The 19,111-nt window shown below is 35.8% G+C and overlaps 1 long non-coding RNA gene and 1 pseudogene across 2 annotated transcripts; both read left to right on the top strand.

The window, feature by feature from the left end:
- LOC127840378 (N-acetylgalactosamine kinase-like) overlaps positions 1-19,111 on the top strand; it is a 117,121-nt pseudogene that overhangs the window by 86,173 nt on the left and 11,837 nt on the right.
- LOC127842863 (uncharacterized) lies at positions 11,292-16,141 on the top strand. 2 transcript variants are annotated; one of them, XR_008031934.1, is made up of 4 exons: positions 11,292-11,327; positions 14,731-14,796; positions 15,123-15,235; positions 15,882-16,141. It is a non-coding gene; the product is annotated as an uncharacterized LOC127842863 (long non-coding RNA). The 2 variants fall into 2 exon arrangements; XR_008031933.1 differs by lacking the exon at positions 11,292-11,327 and having other exon boundaries at positions 12,626-14,796.

Raw genomic sequence — 19,111 nt, 5'->3', positions numbered from 1 at the left:
CTATATGTCAGCATAAAGACAAGATGGTATTCACTGTGCAATAAAACACAAGCAATCATATTAAAATTGCTTTTAATTATATGAACTGTACCTTCACTAACATTCAAGAATTTTAATATAAATACATGATGAAAGATGAGCTTTTTCTTGTCTTAAAATAACTTGATACTTTGCAATGACCAAACAATACAACTCAACATACAAATTATCCAACAAAATATATTTTAATGACACAATATTTTTATTCAACAATAGGAATAGCTTAAGGTTGTAACATATTACACTTAAGTCACAGTGTCAATCAAAGCAAAGAGTAGAATCATTAAGAGATGTCCACAGCGGAGGATGTGCAAGCTGGCTCTGACTCAGATTTCCACATCAGTTGATGTGCAAGCTGGTTATTACAAGGATGTGAACAACCGATGACGTGCAAGCTCTAAGACAGATATCCACAACAGAGATTGTCCTTGCTGGCTCTGACTAATGTCCACAAGTATATAACATGCAAGCCATCTCTGACTGATGTCCTAAACATATGACGTGCAAGCTGGCTCTAACACAGATGTCCACAACAGATTACGTGCAAGCTAGCACTTACACGGATGTCCACAACAGATGACATGCAAGCTAGCACTAACACTGATGTCCACAATAGAGGACGTGCAAGCTGGCTCTAACACGGATGTCCACAACAGATGACATGCAAGCTGGCTCTTACTCGGTTGTCCACAACAGAGGTCAGATGGGCAAGCTGGCTCTGCCTCAGATATGTACACAGAAGATGATGTTCAAGTTGGGAACACTGCTACAGCTATAAAATACAAAAACCATGTTTCATACTATCATATTATTTTACTACATGTATTTCTTCCACAATACAGAACATTATACTCATTATTAGCATTCTGCTATTGTTATCTGAAGGTTTACCAGATGCTATGTGTGAAGATAGTTCATACAAGAAATTAGCCGAAAAACACTTTTTAGACATAATGTGCATTCTGCTTTAAGATATATAGCTCAGAATTCACTGGTTAAATCAAATTTTTTGGACTAAATTGGCGTGGCATGCAGACAAAATGTCGAGTTTTGAAACTGTGTCGTATCTGGTGTGAATCTTGAGTTATTTAATTTGGTCAGTATATCAGATGTGTACACCTGTTATATGTTAACTGTAAGAGTTTAGAATGTCTTGACAGTCATTGTGTTTGTAATACATTGTGTTATCTTTCAGATTTGTGTGACAGTTAAATATAATAATCAATAATCTTGTTCTGCATGCCGGTCAAATTGTTCCGTGGTAAACACCTACCCATTGGGCTCAACTCGTACCTGTTTTTTAGTCAACTTGTACCTACCCAAACTAAACCCGTACCCGATATACAGAAATAGGTGTAGGATGGTTAGCTTATAAGTCAAACTCATAGAGACAATTTTTATTTTCCTCTTGATGTTTCCACTTAAATTATCTAAGCATTGCTCACGCAAGTTGTCTGTTGCAGATATGTATAAGCAGCGAGTGTTGATGAAAATTGACACTTGTGGTTGATGTCTTTCAAGAATTTTACAATTGTGACAAAATAAGACAAATGAAACAAGTTGAATAGTTTGAATGAGGTACGAGTTGACAACAAGAGCACCGCATAACGGGTGCCACGCTCTGCTACAGGTGCTTGTCAGATAATTTTTTTTTAGAGGTCACAATGACCTTGACCGAGTGACCCCAAAATGGGTGTGGCATGTAGAACAAATCAACATGCATCTACATATGAAGTTTCAAAGTTGTAGGTGGAAGCACTTTATTTTAGAGCCAATGTTAAAGTTTTATAGTAGAGGTCACAGTGACCTTGGCCTTTGACCTAATGACCCAAAAATGGGTGTGGCGTGTAGAACTCATCAAGGTGCATCTACATATGAAGTTTCAAAGTTGTAGGTGGAAGCACTTTGATTTTAGAGCCTATGTTAAAGTTTTATATTAGAGGTCACAGTGACTTTGACCTAGTGACCCAAAAATGGGTGTGGCGTGTAGAACTCATCAAGGTGCATCTACATATGAAATTTCAAAGTTGTAGGTGGAGCACTTTGATTTTAGAGCCAATGCTAAGGTTTTAGCACGACGCCTACGGCGGACGACGAGCTGGCTATGACAATACCTCGGGTTTTCTCCGAAAACGCCGAGCTAAAAATGGGTACGAGTTGACCAAGGTACGAGTTGCCTTTGGGATGAATTGCCTGTAAAGCCTTGTTCTTGTTCTTTATAATTGAAGATGTATACGGTGCTGGACTAGAGCATACGACTGCCATAACAATAACTTGGCTCTCTACTAACTGAGCTTAAGGGAAGATGTTTCTTACACACAAACACTATATTTCATTATTTGACGACATATGATTATGACGTATTTTTGCGGGTGCTTAAGTTTTAACAGAGACGTTTGCATATAGACAAACCGTGAAAACAACACCCGATACTCTTGAGCTGTTTTAATTGCATTAAAATTCATAATTCATGTATGTTAAATACTAACCTCATCGCTAATGTCATCAAAATTGATTACTCTTTCGCCCTTAAAAGGTTTTGTGTTAATGTGAAACAACCGTCATCATGATGACTGCATGATTGCTGGATAAGACGCGAGTTTTGATTGGTTCTTTCTAGGTGTCGGAACCAATCAAATTTTATCGCGTAACCACATAGCAACCCGAATTTCGTGCAGTAATTCAATGCTATTGAAAATCGCGCGGAGTAATGAATCTTCCGCGCGATTTTACATTAGCAACCCGCAATTTACATAGCAACCCGAGATTTGTACAGTAATTCAATGCTTAATTTTCGCGGAAGATATTTGTGTTCCGCGCTTTGTGGATTAGGTCCGCGCGATTTTATACACTACTATTTGTACAGAGTAGATAATATTAAGGTTCCGCGCGATTATTTGAGCCCGCATTCTCTACAGGGTTGAAAGATAATTGTTCCGACGGAAAATATATGAAAGTTCCGCGCTTTTTAGATTTCGATTTGTATGCAGTATTTTATGGCTATGCTGGCCTTGGTTTTTCGCGGAAAGTGAAAGTTCCGCGGAAAATGAAAATCCCGATATTTACTATATAAGTATATGTATTTTAGCGGGGGTCCCCTTTGGCTTTCCATAGAAAATATATCAAAGTTCCGCGCTTTTTAGATTTCGATTTGTAAGTAGTATTTTATGGCTATGCTGGCCTTGGTTTTTCGCGGAAAGTGAAAGTTCCGCGAAAAATGAAAATCCCGATATTTACTATATAAGTATATGTATTTTAGCGGGGGTCCCCGTTGGCTTTCCATAGTAAAGCACATATTGATTTCCGTCCCTTGGTATTATTTTGGCTAAAGCATGACTTTACAGGCATATATCCGAAATACGTGCTTACTTGGCAGAGTTTTGAATAAACCTACACAGGAAGCCTTGCCAATGTTTTGCCAATATTCCTTAGGCGATTTATACTTGAGATACTCAATTAGCTTGAGATTATGAAGCAGTCTTAATATATACTGGTGAAATATATCTGGTATAAACCCTTGGAATTAATCATCATTGATGAATTATCGCGTCACACAGTACATTGACATTAAAGTCCCCGGTCATAGCTATATATATGGGCAGAATCGTAAGAAAACGTGTTTTTATTGAGGATATCACTGAAAATCCGGTTGAAATCGGTTGAAAACAAAAAATACAGCGATTTTTATTTTCGGGTCGAGGACGGTTAAGAACGAAAACGACCTAATTAATATTCATGATTCGACACGTTAATTCAAATCTAAACAAACACAATTGCGGATGCGGACGAATTTAGCGGAGAGAAGGTAAGAACAAATGCAAATACATCTGTTACAGACGGGAACTGAGTTGCAACGCCACGTTTTTGCTAAATCTATGTATTTATCTTCAATATGCTAATACTGTATAGCGAAAGCTAAATAAAGATAAAATTTGCATAACTCGCGACGGTGCAATTATTTTCGCATGTATTTATGGTCATTTATATATTATTTTATCGATTCAAACCCGATTTTGACCACGCTTTCGATGTCAACCTCGATACAAAATATATTTCAATGAATTTATGTAAAGGTTTATTTCTCGCTTTACGATTTATATGCAAAACAACGATCTATTCCGCGAACTGGGACTTTAAACCTTAACCAACAAGAACTGTTTCATTTGCATTTATTTGACATTTCATGATATATACAATTTATATCAGGAGCTGAATGTAATCTCTCCATTCGATCTATAAATAATTGACAGGTGACCTATTGAATTTTGCGTAGAAAGCCTCTTTTGCAGGAGAAAACATCTTCTGGCTAACTGGGTTGTTCCAATACAGGTGTGCCCCCATAAATTAATCTAAGGTTGAATTGTGCACATTATTATGGCTATGTGTTGAACATGTTTCCAATCACCAACGGTTTGTCAATATAATGTGCCTAGAAATCGAATAGTTATGTGCCATATTACAACATTTTATTTTTGTCCAAGTTTTATACTCACAACTGGCTGCCACGGACGATGATAAAATATAATTCTGCATGTCCGGTTTTCGTCTGTAATATATCAATGTCCTGTTATAACTCAATAAGTACAATTACAAATATAGTGTTATCTCATCATGGGATGCTATGTTCATTTCGTATGATGCGGCTTGTCCGTATTAAACATTTTAGATGGTAAATACTATTGGCCACATTATTGGCAAATCTATTTGAACATTGTCTACATGAACTGAGTTCATACTCGGTCATTTTGGGTCAAACCCTAGGTCGGTACAACACTCTTGAAATATCTTTATTAGCATTGGAGGTCAGTTTTCTTTCCTAATCATCATGAATCTTGCAAAAGGGTTATTTTGTATTATTGATATTAATGCCGAGTCTGAAAATGGCTCAAGTCCGCTTTAAACATTACTGCCAGAGGGTGGATTTACAGTTTTTCTTGTGTGATTCTATTGAAACACCGCGAACAAGCAAGAAATCACATGTTTTCCCAATCATCATGCAACTTGTTCATAACTTTTGTTTTTATATTATCATACATTTCTCGGTAGAGCTTAAACATTTTCAGAGATGCACCTTTCCTGTTACCACTTGATTAAATGCGCACCAAACTTTACTGTCATGACTTAAAAACTGTCGACCAACCAGAAGCCTTTTTCTGTGCCTAATTTTCGAACTTTAACATGTATTCCAAGCATGTCACTGCACACATACAATCTGTAAAAAAGGTTAACAAAACCATGTTCGGAAGTCGGTTTATAACACGGCCATCAAAAACATCACAAAAGCGGATCAGTTACGTAAACAAATGGGTCTCAGACGAGACCTCCGCCCTAATTCCCTCTTGTTTGTTATGTGGATGAAGCATATGGTCTTTGTTATACGTAGTGTTTGTTTGAAAACATTCTGTATATATTTCGTTTATTTATAGCTTAAAAACAATTAGCGCGTCACGTTTTTTGCATTCATCTGTTGATTTTCTGTCTGTATATGTAGAATTGATAAACATCACAATTAAAATACATAAAACAACATATTCAAAACTTGGTTCACATTTAGAATGATGAAAATTCGATGTAAAACTTTTTTCACGGGTTGTAAAATAACACCCGAATGTAACTTTAAACGACTGAAGAAAAACTAAATGAGAAATGATAGGTTTGTGCGCGTCATTTTATTTCCAGAGGTATGTGTATTTGTTATGCCACTCGTGAACAATTACATTGAAGACGCTGACCCTATATAAAGTATGTTGTGATCATAAAGTGTTCTTATATTTCCGACTGATAATACCAATATCAATAAACTTCGCCCACTATCTGTGATATCAGGAACCTCACCGATATCACAATGTTGGACCCTGCCACGATTTGAGTAATGCACATGTAAACGAAACATTCATCTTGGTAAGACATGGTAAAATCATTGAAATATCATTGAAATATGAGGGATGATTTAAAATGTTTGGTTGCGAAAATTAGCAAAATATAAACCATTTACACTTGTTATATAATGAATATAAATAATACAGATACTTTAAATGACGTCTTAGTTAAATGTACTGATCACCATCTTAATTGCAAATATAGCCTACCAGTAACATTAAGAAGCATTTATTTAAATTCTTACATTTAAATCCTCATTTAAAATAGTCCATGGGAATAAATAATGTGTCAATGTATCTACCTCATTTCTTGCGAATAGACGTAGATCTTGATATGATTGATTTTGTGATTGCAATACATTGAAATGTTTCGTCTTTAAAATTCTTATTTTGATTGTATTTAATTCTGCGTGTACCCCCTTCCATTTAACATGCACCAACATCACAAACACGACAAAACGCTTATCAAACAGTTTGACATCCCATCTTTTGTATGGGTTATCCTTAGAATATCAACATTTAAAGAATAAACTCATTGTGTGGAAAGTCGATTATAGATTCGCTTGTTATGCATCCTATTCGTTGCGATCATTATACATCCGTACTAATTCATAGTTTATAATTTTGTTGAATGATTACATTATACACATTTGAACACATCACAATCTGTCATGTAGACCGCAGTCTTCTCTATGTGTAATTAGATGAAATGATGTAATTTAATTTTTATTATGTCTAATCGTACAACATGTATCTTTTGCTCGCTTCAGTTTCGCGTTTGTTTATTGGCGTCGCGCTGGAGCGCGGCGACTAGTATGTAATGCATTATTTTTTTTGCTTATGGGAGGAGAAGTTATTTTACGGATCAATGCATTTATTTTTGTTGTCAGAATATATTGCATAGTGGTGATTTTTTGTGTAAAGAAGAGTAAATAAATACTGAATATGTGCCCATTACATTTACTACAACATTTATTGCCATTAATGCAAATTTAATTCTTTTCATTAATCGCTAAACACAGGGACTGGGCACTAATAAAAGATAACAGGGACTGGGCAAATACGCAAACCGGTGAAACTTTAAATACATAGTAAACATTTTTGTCTAAGACTTTTAACAGTTTCTGTGGTATAGTGGATGAGGTGTCCGCCTAGCGATCGGGAGTTGGCGGGTTCGATTCCCAGGCGGGGAGCATTGTTTATATATATATAATTTATTTTATTTATATATATTATATTTTAATATATATGTATATATATTATATATGTTTATATTATTTTAAACAGAATTTAAATTTACTGCGTTTTAATGCGACCTAAATACAACGTTGCAGCAACGTTTGGAAAAAAAACGTTGCAGCAACGTTTGGAAAAAACGTCAGAAAAACTTTAATTTATCCCACTTTTACACCGAAATCGGTTGATTAAAGCCCCGTTGATTAAATTTCATCTATAATCAACGTCAAGGCTATAATCAATGGCACGAAATGACGTCATCAACTGCCGAACCGGGACTACTTTTTCCCACGCACCTCGTCGCCTGTATTTGCCAAGTGCATCAATAATAAAAACAATCTCAAATGTTTGTCAATCTTAATGACCTTAAAACAAATAAAAGTAGCAAAAAACCGTGTTTTTTGTCATTTATTTTTATTAAAACCTCTAGTATTATGTAAATTTAACACTATGTTGCAAATAGGTTCTGTTGTTGTTGCTCCCCTTTAGTTTAGTTTAAACCTATTTATTTTTAGCTCGATTGCATCGAAAGCCTAAGGCTTATATTAATGCTCTCGAGTCCGTTTCCTGGGCCTAGAACCAGTACTTGGTGTCTTTGGGGAAGATCTAAAGAATGCTCCCACGGTGGGGATCGAACCCGTGACCTCCCGGTCGCTAGGCGGACACCATATCCATTACACCACAGCTCCCCTTTGAAGAAGTCAGTTCGAGTTGCTCCCCTTTGACTATAGAACACAATCGTCTGCGAAATCGTAAACCCCTCAAAATGTCTGACGAATTTGACAAAGTCAATTTCTCATTAACTTGGGATGAATTAAATAATGAATTAACACTAAGCCAGTTCCAGGAACAATATGGGTTTGATCCATCTATTTTGTTCACAAATGAAATTGAATTGACCATTGAGAATGAAACCAGCCCCAGTAGTAACGCACCATCCAGTAGCAATGTCTTCCCCCCAACTTTATATCTGCATGAGAATAAAGAGTTCTTAGATGTTAACCTCACTGATGTTGGTGATTTCATTGTCCAAAATGAAAATAAAAAGACTGTATCGAAGACCTTGTCTGACATAAACACAGTGCTCCAGCTAGAATTTGAAAAGGGCAGGGTGGCTTTTTTGTCAAAAGGGCACTTTCGACGCGCAGTATTTTGTGAAAAGGGCACTTTCGACGCTAAGTATTTTGTGAAAAGGGCACGTTCGAGCGCGCGAGTGTTTCTGGAATGCTTCCTATTGCATGTTAATTTATATGTTATAAATAATTGTATTATTCCCATTATTATTAAACCATTCAAATATAATGTCTACAATGAGGATTAAACTAATTACAATGTAATAAGAGATTTATGAATTATCATCTGTAAAAAAAAAAAAAAAAAAAAAATTTTTTTTTTTTTGAGGGGGGGGGGGGCAGGGCGGAGGTTCGGGGGGGCAGGGCGGAGGTTCGGGAGGGCAGGGCGTGGCGCCCTTCGATTTAGGCCTAGCTGGAGCACTGAAACAAATTTAAAAGGTTTCTTATGTCAAAAGCTGAATCAAAAGAAATCCACCACATAGAACCAACTCTTCTTGATGAGTATTTGGCCACTTTCCTGTTGTCCCTTAAAAAGTCAAATGGCACAGATTTTGAACCAAGCTCCCTCCGTGGCATCATTGCTAGTGTTGACAGGTACCTGAAACGACATCGTTATGGATGTTCAGTCATGACAGGGACTGGAGCCCAATTTGCACTCACAAGGGACACCTACAATGCAAAGAAAAAAAGTCTTAAGAAACAGGTAAAATTGAGATGAACGGTTATAACTAAAAGAAATTTGGCAAAAATAACATATTCAACAGAAAACGTATCATTTATGACAAAATTGGGAAAAAATCCCAAGTGTAGTCTGTACGAAACTAATACCCTGTCGACATAAAGTTGCAGTTAATATATAAAAGTCTAAAAGTCACATTAAAAGTAATACTGTAAGCCTACGAAAGATAGAATACTCAAAAAATAAATTTAAATTAAAAAATATAGTCGAAAAGTTAAATGAAACAGTATAATTAATATAAATCACCAATTTAGGGTATGGGAAACCGTCCTATGGAGGCCCATCCGCTGAGTGATACCGACATCGATCTGCTCTGGGAGAAGGGGATCCTTGGCACGGAGTCTCCGAAAGCCTTGTTAAATACAGTCTGGTTGAACAACTGCCTTCATTTTGGCTTGCGAGGTACAACGGAGCAATACAATTTGCGGTAAGAAACATTTTTACACACAAACACACAAAATATGTATCAATTTTTCTCATTATTTTTTCACCCCATTCACTAAGTACATCCGCTTCAACTTAAATGCTGTATTTCATTATTGTTCATATCTGACATTAAATTAAGATTCTTGTATTTTGTTAGGTGGGGAGACGTCCGCCTCCGTGTAGACTCGAATGGTGTCGAGTATCTCGAGTTAAACGAGCGGCAAACGAAAACGCGCACAGGAGAAAACATCGCTGACATAAGAAAAGTGTCTCCCAAGATGTTCGGCACTTCTGGACCAAGAAATCCCGTGTTAATTTACAAGCTGTACTCGAATATGCGTCCATCTGATTTTTTTTCAGATCAGCACCCTTTCTACCTGGCAACACGCACAATTGACACTGCATCCCAGTGGTTCTTGCGTCAACAATTGGGTGTCAACAAGCTGGGTCAGATGCTGAAGGCCATGGCAAAAGACGCCGGCTTTCCCGAGCACAAGAGAATAACCAACCACTCAGTTCGCAAATTCCTGGTCCAAAAACTTCGAAATGCAAACATTCCACCCACCGAAATCATGGCCATAACAGGGCACAAAAATGTCCAGTCCATAACCAATTATTCCACCATATCTGTTGAACAGCAGCAAAAGTGTTCCAACATTCTTGCTCAGTCCAGTAAATGTAACAAACAAACAGCTTCCTCTTGTTCACCTTCATGCACTGAAACTATGGTCGAAATGCAGCCTACACAACCACTGTCTACCGTTGAACAAGTTGATCTTGATTTTCGTCCCACCCAGTCACTTCACCTGCAAATGTCTTTCTCTCGTTCGAACAACTTTGCCTCACAATTCTTTGGTGCCACTTTCCACATTCAAAATTTTAATGTGAATAATTAGATTAAAGCCAAGTTGTTATTGTTATTTCGTCACGAAATAACCACATATTACAACAAAGAAGCAAATGTTTTGCACCTCGTGTTCTAGTTGATAGTTTGAACATCGAAAGTGAATTGTGTGTGGTGTTAGGCTACGTTGTATACAAATGTAGTTCCTTGTATATAACAACTAAATGTTATATTAATGTTATAAAACTTTTAGATTTGCAATTCAATATGAATAAAATTGTTATTAGTAACGCACGATTCTTTGTCACAGACCGATATTCTGATTTTTTTAAATGACAATTTGATCAGCGGTTATTTTTGGAACGCGGAGTAATACACTGATCTTGGTTACACTACAGTCATTATCAAAGTACGACAAACACTCATGAAAACTAATTTTGTTAAAATAAAAAGGTTAACTGAATACAAAAGTGGGATAAATAGAATAATAGGTTAGTGTTGATAATAGATCAGGTTTATCATGCTCGGCACGAAAACGAAAAAGCACTCGCCAAGGCTCGTGCTTTTTGTTTTCTAAGCCTCGCATGATAAACCTGATCTATAATCAACATTAACCTATTATTCTCTATATACATCATTGGTACAACCAAACTGCAACGTTTGACTGCAACCTAAATATACCGTTGCAGCAACGTTTGGGTGCCCACTGGGTATGTGGCTGGGAATGAGATTTTGATCCTTTGGCGCTGACGTCGTTTCCATAATGACTTTAGTTAACTTGTGATGACCGTTTCGCGTGCTTTGTCAACACACTTCTTGAGATAAAACAATAGTTTAATTTTGAAGAATAACCTAAACCATGGTTATTAAGTTAAGGGAACAATACATTTCCGTATTTTCTTATGGTTTGTACATGGTTTAAATTAACCTCAGCTTATACATTTAATCACTCTGGATCAGCAGACGATTTATTTCATAAATCTTACGGAGGAATCCGAGATAGCCGATGTATCACGATTGACATTTAATCAATACAGTAGGGCACAGTTCGACAATGTTGATTTTCTGATAAACTTCCTGCTTTTTTAAAGGTAAGTTTTTCTTACTTCTTGAGTTGTTTTTCTTCAACAAATTGCAAATTTGTTGGTAAACTGAATCTCTTCCATCAATCATGGTATTTGTATAAGCCGTTGTGGCCTTGTGGGTGTCACAGTGAAGCTTTTAGACGATATTGCTATGTCAAGTCAGTCAGTCAGTCAGTCAGTCAGTCAGTCACAGTCAGTCAGTCAGTCAGTCAGTCAGTCAGTCAGTCAGTCAGTCAGTCAGTCAGTCAGTCAGTCAGTCAGTCAGTCAGTCAGTCAGTCAGTCAGTAAGTCAGTCAGTCAGTCAGTCAGTCACGCACGCAATGAGTTTCATCAGATCGTATATTGTACTTTTAAGAGGTCGGACTCGGGGATAAATAACATGATTATTGTGTGCCAGTCTGTTTTTTTTATTTTCTCGTTTAAATATTTGGGACTATTTCGGCCTATTTTTTACGAAATTCAAAATTTGGCTCTTTCAAGAGGTGGCCTCCACGTGGCAAGAGCTGGGCAACATATTCATTATGTTGGCAAACAACCTCGTTTATATATAGAGAGAACTTGAGTGCTTTGCAGTGATTTAGTGCTGTGCAGGGGTGATAGGCCGTATGACTGATTTCTACAAAATAAAATCATTTTCTTGACACCTGACGGTTTGTACAGCGGTTTTAGTTCTTGTGTGGGTTTACCGAAATCCCCGCTAAGAGGCAAAATATGCTTGCTTAATAATTAACATTAATATCATTATTATCACTACTATAAGAAAGTACTATAATGATTTCTTTATGCTTAGTAATTAATACTAATATCATTAAACTTGTTGCTTACCGGTGTATTGATGCAGTCGATAACGAGCACCCCGCCGGGACTACAGTAGGGTGCTAATACACACGTGAACCGTGTGCAATACCCGATCCAAACAACGACGTGTCAGAACGCGGATTTCGATAATTCAACCTGTTAAAAATGTGCTCGCTCGTAAATCGAAATCACCGTTACTCCTCTAAGAGGCAGCGTATGGAGTGCTCAAAAATTAATATAAATATCATTATTTGTACAGTTATGCGATGCCAAGAAACAATCATACCAATGACATATTGACCATATAAGGCGTGAATATGGGGGATTTCGGTACTCGGCGGGCGAATGTAGAATTACCGAAATCCCTGGCATAAGTGATAACTTTTTCAACCTAGGTAACCAAAGGGGATATTGTTTATAGTGTTTTTGTCTTTCTGACTGATTTCTACAATAAGTAAGCAATATAATGATTCTTTTGACTCTTGCAGGTTTGTACAGCGGGAATTTCGGTACCGGCACGTGTCTATGCTCTTGTGTAGAATTACCGAAATCCCCGCTAAGAGGCAGCGTACGGTGTCAAGAGTGCTTAAAAATTCATATTAATATCATTATTTGTACATCAACAGTTATGCGATGCCAAGAAACAATCATATCAATGACATATTGACCCTGTAAGGCGTGAATATGGGGGATTTCGGTACTCGGCGGGCAAATGTAAAATTACCGAATCCCCGCTACGAGGCAGCGTATGGTGTCAAGAGTGCTTAAAAATTAATATTAATATCATTATTTGTACATCAACAGTTATGCGATGCCAAGAAACAATCATATCAATGACATATTGACCATATAAGGCGTGAATATGAGGGATTTCGGTACTCGGCGGGCGAATGTAGAATTACCGAAATCCCTGGCCTAAGTGATAATTTTTCAACCTAGGTCACCAAAGGGGATATTGTTGATAGTTTTTTGTCTTTCTGACTGATTTCTACACTAAGTAAGCAATATAATGATTCTTTTGACTCTTGCAGGTTTGTACAGCGGGGATTTCGGTACCGGCGCCTGTCTATGCTCTTGTGTAGAATTACCGAAATCCCCGCTAAGAGGCAGCGTACGGTGTCAAGAGTGCTTAAAAATTCATATTAATATCATTATTTGTACATTAACAGTTATGCGATGGCAAGAAACAATCATACCGATGACAAAGTGATCCTGTAAGGCGTGAATATGGGGGATTTCGGTACTCGGCGGGCAAATGTAGAATTACCGAAATCCCCCCTAAGCGGCAACTTATGCTGTCAAGTGTGCTTAATAATTAACATTAATATTATTTTTTGCACGTAAACATTCAAGCAAAGCCAAAAACCAAGAATACAAATGATATTTTTGACACTTTCAGATGTAAATATGGGGGATTTCGGTACTCTGTGGGCGAATGTAGAATTACCGAAATCCCCGCTACAAGTCAATATTTTTTAAAAGAAGTGAGATATTGTTGTCCAGTTTTTGTCTGTACCTCTTCTTTCTAATATCAAAAAGCCACTCAGATGATTTTTTGACACCTGAAGAGCTTTACAGCGGGGATTTCTGTTCCTGATCGTGCTTGTGAAAACATGCACTATGGATTCATACTCGGAATCCCAATAATTATGTATATATTTTAGTTTTCCACTACCAAAAATGGATAAAAACAATTTTTCATCAGTGAATTGATTGTATTTTGCAATATTCTATCTTAATATCCGCCGTATTTTGATAAATAATAAATATTATTGGGGATTTCTGGGGATTTCTGGCTCGGAATACCAATAATTATGTATATATTTTAGTTTTCACTACCAAACATGGATAAAAACAATTTTTCATCAGTGAATTGATTGTATTTTGCAATATTCTATCTTAATATCCGCAGTATTTTGATAATTAATAAATAGTATTGGGGATTATTGGGGATTTCTGGCTTGGAATCTCAAAAATTATGTATATATTTTAGTTTTTCACTTCCAAACATGGATAATAACAATTTTTCATCAGTGAATTGATTGTATTTTGCAATATTCTATCTTAATATCCGCAGTATTTTGATAAATAATAAATATTATTGGGGATTTCGGGGGATTTCGGGGAATTCTGGGGATTTCGGGGGATTTCGGTAATTACGGGGATTTCGGTATTTCTACACACAGTCAAGTTTGTGTGTTTTACCCGAAAGTTGTCAAAATCTAAAACACTTCTTAATTTAACATTTGTTTTTGAACTTTTCTATAATGAAAGTAATGACATTTCGTTTAAAGGTTGTGTCAATATATTACCCTTTCAGTATTATTCTATCACTTTATGTTCTTTAAGATAAAGTGAAGTGAACAGGGTTGTATAATCAACATTCAAAATTCCTTTGCAAAACTTTGTGCAATCACGCAATAGCATGTAAGCAATAACAATTTTATTCGAAGTGGCTACACAATGAATTATGTTATTAATTCTATTTGATGATAATTATTAGAATACTTTTTTATGTTTCTTTTCTTGTCAGATGATCTAGTTGCTTATGTCCATATAAATGGCTGTGTTCATGATCAATTCAAAGCAACTCTTCATTCATTTATTTCAGCCAAAAATACAGATTGAGTGAAAAAGACAAAGTGCGAACACCAAAAGATGTGCTCATTATTATCAGGTATGATATGACCATGTAAATAATTCAAAATTAACACCAAACTGAGCACCTTTTTACAGTTTTCAACCCATAAAATATAAGCGCCGGCACATCTATTCAGGAGGAGTGCTGGATTGGAAGTAAATGAAGACTTACAAACTGCATTTTTTTTACCTTATATGTGTTAAGCTTTTAAACAGTTTTTCCTGTGTAATAAAAAAGATTATCTTGTGCAAAGGACGTTTTGTTAAAAACAGAGAATTATGTATTTAAAGAAATATGTATTACATCAGGGACCTATACCTATGTTTGTATAGGTCCCTGATTACATGAATTGTATGTTACAGGATTGACAACAGTTTATGCTTTTGATGAAGCAGTCATGCCAAGGAAGAGATTAGCATGTAAGCAGCAAAGTTCATCCTTGTCTTCAACACTATGGTGACAACAAATAATACATGTATGATAAAGTAATTAATAAGCATTATGCTCTGTTTGTTTTTTTTAAATTTAGAACATTGACTATTTTCTGTTCTCTGTGCATGTCTGTCAGACATGGCGAAAGACGGTCACAATTTACAGGCCAGACTGGCCTATGAGGAGATATAATTTACAGGCTTGTTGTTAATTTCACATGCCTCAATTTCAAGTGTTTTATCCTGGAGGGATATTGCATAGTAAATTCAAAAAGGGAATGTTAACATGTGGTTGGTTTATGAAAGGGCAAAAATAGTGTGAACAGCCTGATTTGAAGAAATAAATGTGTTTTTTTCAGTTTGGAAAAAATATTTACACATATAAGAGTACACAATTGAATTTTAATGATGTATTCAAGACAGATTTCAGAGAGAATTATGTACAAAACAAGAATATTTTCATCTTGATATAAATTTATTAATAATTTGTTATGCTATGTTTGCAAAGATTAATTTTAAAAAGAAAAATAATGATGAAGATTGACAAATATTGCGTGTTATATTGAATATAATTTCAATTTATTGTGGACAAGTATGTTGTCTCCATTGTGTGATGTATTATTGATGTGTTCGTAGAAGGTTGCTTTTAAGTATTAAAATCAGTTTTTTATATATTTTTTATCATTGCAGATCTTCGAAATGCATTTTGCCAATCCTGGTGCAACCTGAGCTTACCAAGTTTACATCTGACTGTCAGTTTGGACATTGTGTAGATGATAATATGGACAATATATTGTGTTGTGATTGACTTTTTTTAAACAGATAAAGTGATTTATTCCAGACTTAACATGTCATTTATAATCAAGGAATAACAAAAATACAATTTTATTGATATGCATGAATTTGTAGTACATAATATCAACAATGTGTATCTTATGTTGTTTTTTGAACAGTCTATCATAGGCCCTAAGAACTATCCCTACCACATATAGAGCGCGAAGCGCGACACGTATTATTGATTGTAACAATGAGTTGTGATAAAGGAGGCAGCCGCTTATCAAGGAGGAGCTGTGTCCCAGCAACCCGTTTCCTTAGTCAAGCACTCCTCAGATTTTTTTTTTAAGAACCACATATAGAGCGCGAAGCGCGACACGTATTATTATCCAGGTGGTTTGGACCCTTCGGTATGGACTATTTTAGGTGACACTGTGAATGCGCGTTTTGTGACACTTTTTCCGTTCCTTAATTAGCGCGAAGTGCGACACGTATGTGGTATGGACCTCTCGGTATGGACTTTTTTAGGTGACACTATCAATGCGCATTTTGTGAGATGAAGCAGACTTTTTAAAACCTACACAGTTATGTTCCATTAATGAAAATTGCACACGGATGCCAGTAAAAAAAGGAAACCAATGTTAATAAAATGAACTATGGAATATTTGGGGGTTACAACACAAAATCATAGATAATGGTTATTTGGGTGTTATAACACAACATCATAGATAATGGTTATTTGGGGGTTATAACACAAAATCATAGATAATGGTTATAACAGTATCTTTTTCTATTTTGTTTAAAATAATCGGCCAATATATTAATGTTTACAGTAGAAAAAAATCGTTCCATGTAACTTCATTGAGTACCTTTTACACTGAAATTCCCGACGCCCTTTGATGCTTTGCATCAATACTTATCTTGTTAAATGTACAAATGTATGTTTAAATAGTATATTGCATGGCTTTTTATAGAACTATTTTGTGTTTGTGAAAGCGTAATTCAGTGTAGGAAACAAACACAACAGAGAAGTGTGCAGTCCCTGTATTTTAGTTGCTATTTAAAACTAAGATAAATTATACATAAGTTTGAACATGTAAATGGTAGATTAAGCAGACGGACGTCACATACTGGAACTTAATACATGAGGTCCATTAACTGGTGGAAACTAAATCCTAACTGAATGTCTACCTTACTGCTCTCCTTACACAAAATTGTGCTTGCTTTTTATACTGTAATACCAGACGGCTTTAAAATAAAGCCTAAACGGTTATGCACGAACATGCATGAGTTACTACGTCGAATGAAATCGTCGCTATAAACCAGACGGAACATTAATGCTTTAAATCATCTTAAATAAAAGACACTGGTAACATATGCGAATTGTTAATATTGTGTACTCGTAAATGTTTTGTTCATTCACGAAAACTGTAGTTATTCGTATTTCAATAAATACTTTTTGAAAGTGAACACTAGATCATTCGAATGATGTAAAATGTTGGACTTTTTGAACACATGTACAAATACAATTTATCGCATGTGTTATACAGTGCACATACAGCAAGTATTGCTATCTCTCCATGCAGTGCATATCTGCGACCGTCAGCAGCAGACGCCAATACTGAGGTATGAGCAAGCAGACATAGACAATGAATCGGATGGAAATAATGTGGAGAATTCATCGTTATACGATGTACCCGATCAATTAAATGAGATCGATTTCACTTCTTCGAAAGTTTCTCCAAGGAAGCGAATCAAACCGAAAACACCCCCACCTGAAGTAAATGAAACAGCATTATAATACAAATACTAAATTTAATGAATGCAATATATGGATCGGTGTATGCGAGTCTGTTTGATTGGTTATTTAACTGTCAATTGTATTATATTGTAATGGATATACAACTATAAAAACGATTGGACAGTGTAAGATCGTTTGTTATTTCACGAGTGATCATAGAAAATATATTTTCACCAGTGGTACAGAAATCCCCGCTGTAAAGCTCTTCAAGTGTCAAAAAATCATCTGGGTGGCTTTTTGATTTTAGAAAGAAGAGGTAAAGACAAAAACTTAACAAAAATATTTACAGCGGGGATTTCTGTACCTGATCGTGCTTGTGAAAACATGCACTATGGATTCATACTCGGAATCCCAATAATTATGTATATATTTTAGTTTTTCACTACCAAACATGGATAAAAACAATTTTTCATCAGTGAATAGATTGTATTTTGCAATATTCTATCTTAATATCCGCAGTATTTTGATAAATAATAAATATTATTGGGGATTTCGGGGGATAACTGGGGATTTCGGTAATTACGGGGATTTCGGTATTTCTACACACCCGTAATTAATTGTGGCCACAAATAAATAAAAACGAGCATTTTGTATCTACAAAAATCTAAGTAATCATACCACATCTAGCGCTGAAATTTTGGCTATTGCTATAAGGAACACTGATTGTTAAGGTGTTAACTTTATTTTACGAAATACTTAACGAAATTTTCGTTGCTTTTGAGCGTTATAGTTACTTTAAATGGGTATATAAACAGTAACTTTTTGTATAAAAGTAAGCCAGTTCACACTACACAAGCAGGCATGTAGTTTCAAACATTTTAATTGTCACGGGTGAAACCCGTTTACGGTTTCGCTAGTATCTTGTTGATTATAGTATTACTGGACTTTGGAAAGTGTTTGTGTTAAAATTTAAGGCGCAAAACAAACATCAATGAAAACTTTGTCGATGTGTTAGTGTCCTTGTTCAACTGAATAAAGCTACAAATTTAAACTGCTTTATTTTTAACGGAACTATATATTAGGTGGAAAATTACAAAACCGTGGTTTTCCGGTGATTTTTATTGAACGAATTGTTTTTTTGACATCGCATTCCTCTCAAAGTGAATTATGGATTCGTAGAATACAATCAAGTCGTGCGATACAAACTACCGGAAAGCTAGAGCAATGAATAGCCGCAACATATTAACCTCCAAATGACCCCCTTCTAACAAAAGTTATGTTTAAGGAACTCCATCCTGGATTTTACCCTTCAAAGATTACGATCTTCCAGACACGAAAGGTATACTACGCGAATATTTTTAGAGAATTTGATTATTCGCGTAATGCTAAATGAGTGTGTCTGTTT

This window comes from Dreissena polymorpha, chromosome 8 (assembly GCF_020536995.1).
Source record: "Dreissena polymorpha isolate Duluth1 chromosome 8, UMN_Dpol_1.0, whole genome shotgun sequence".
NCBI lineage: Eukaryota > Metazoa > Mollusca > Bivalvia > Myida > Dreissenidae > Dreissena > Dreissena polymorpha.
Note: the sequence above shows the minus strand (reverse complement) of the source record. Positions and strands in the feature narration are given on the sequence as shown.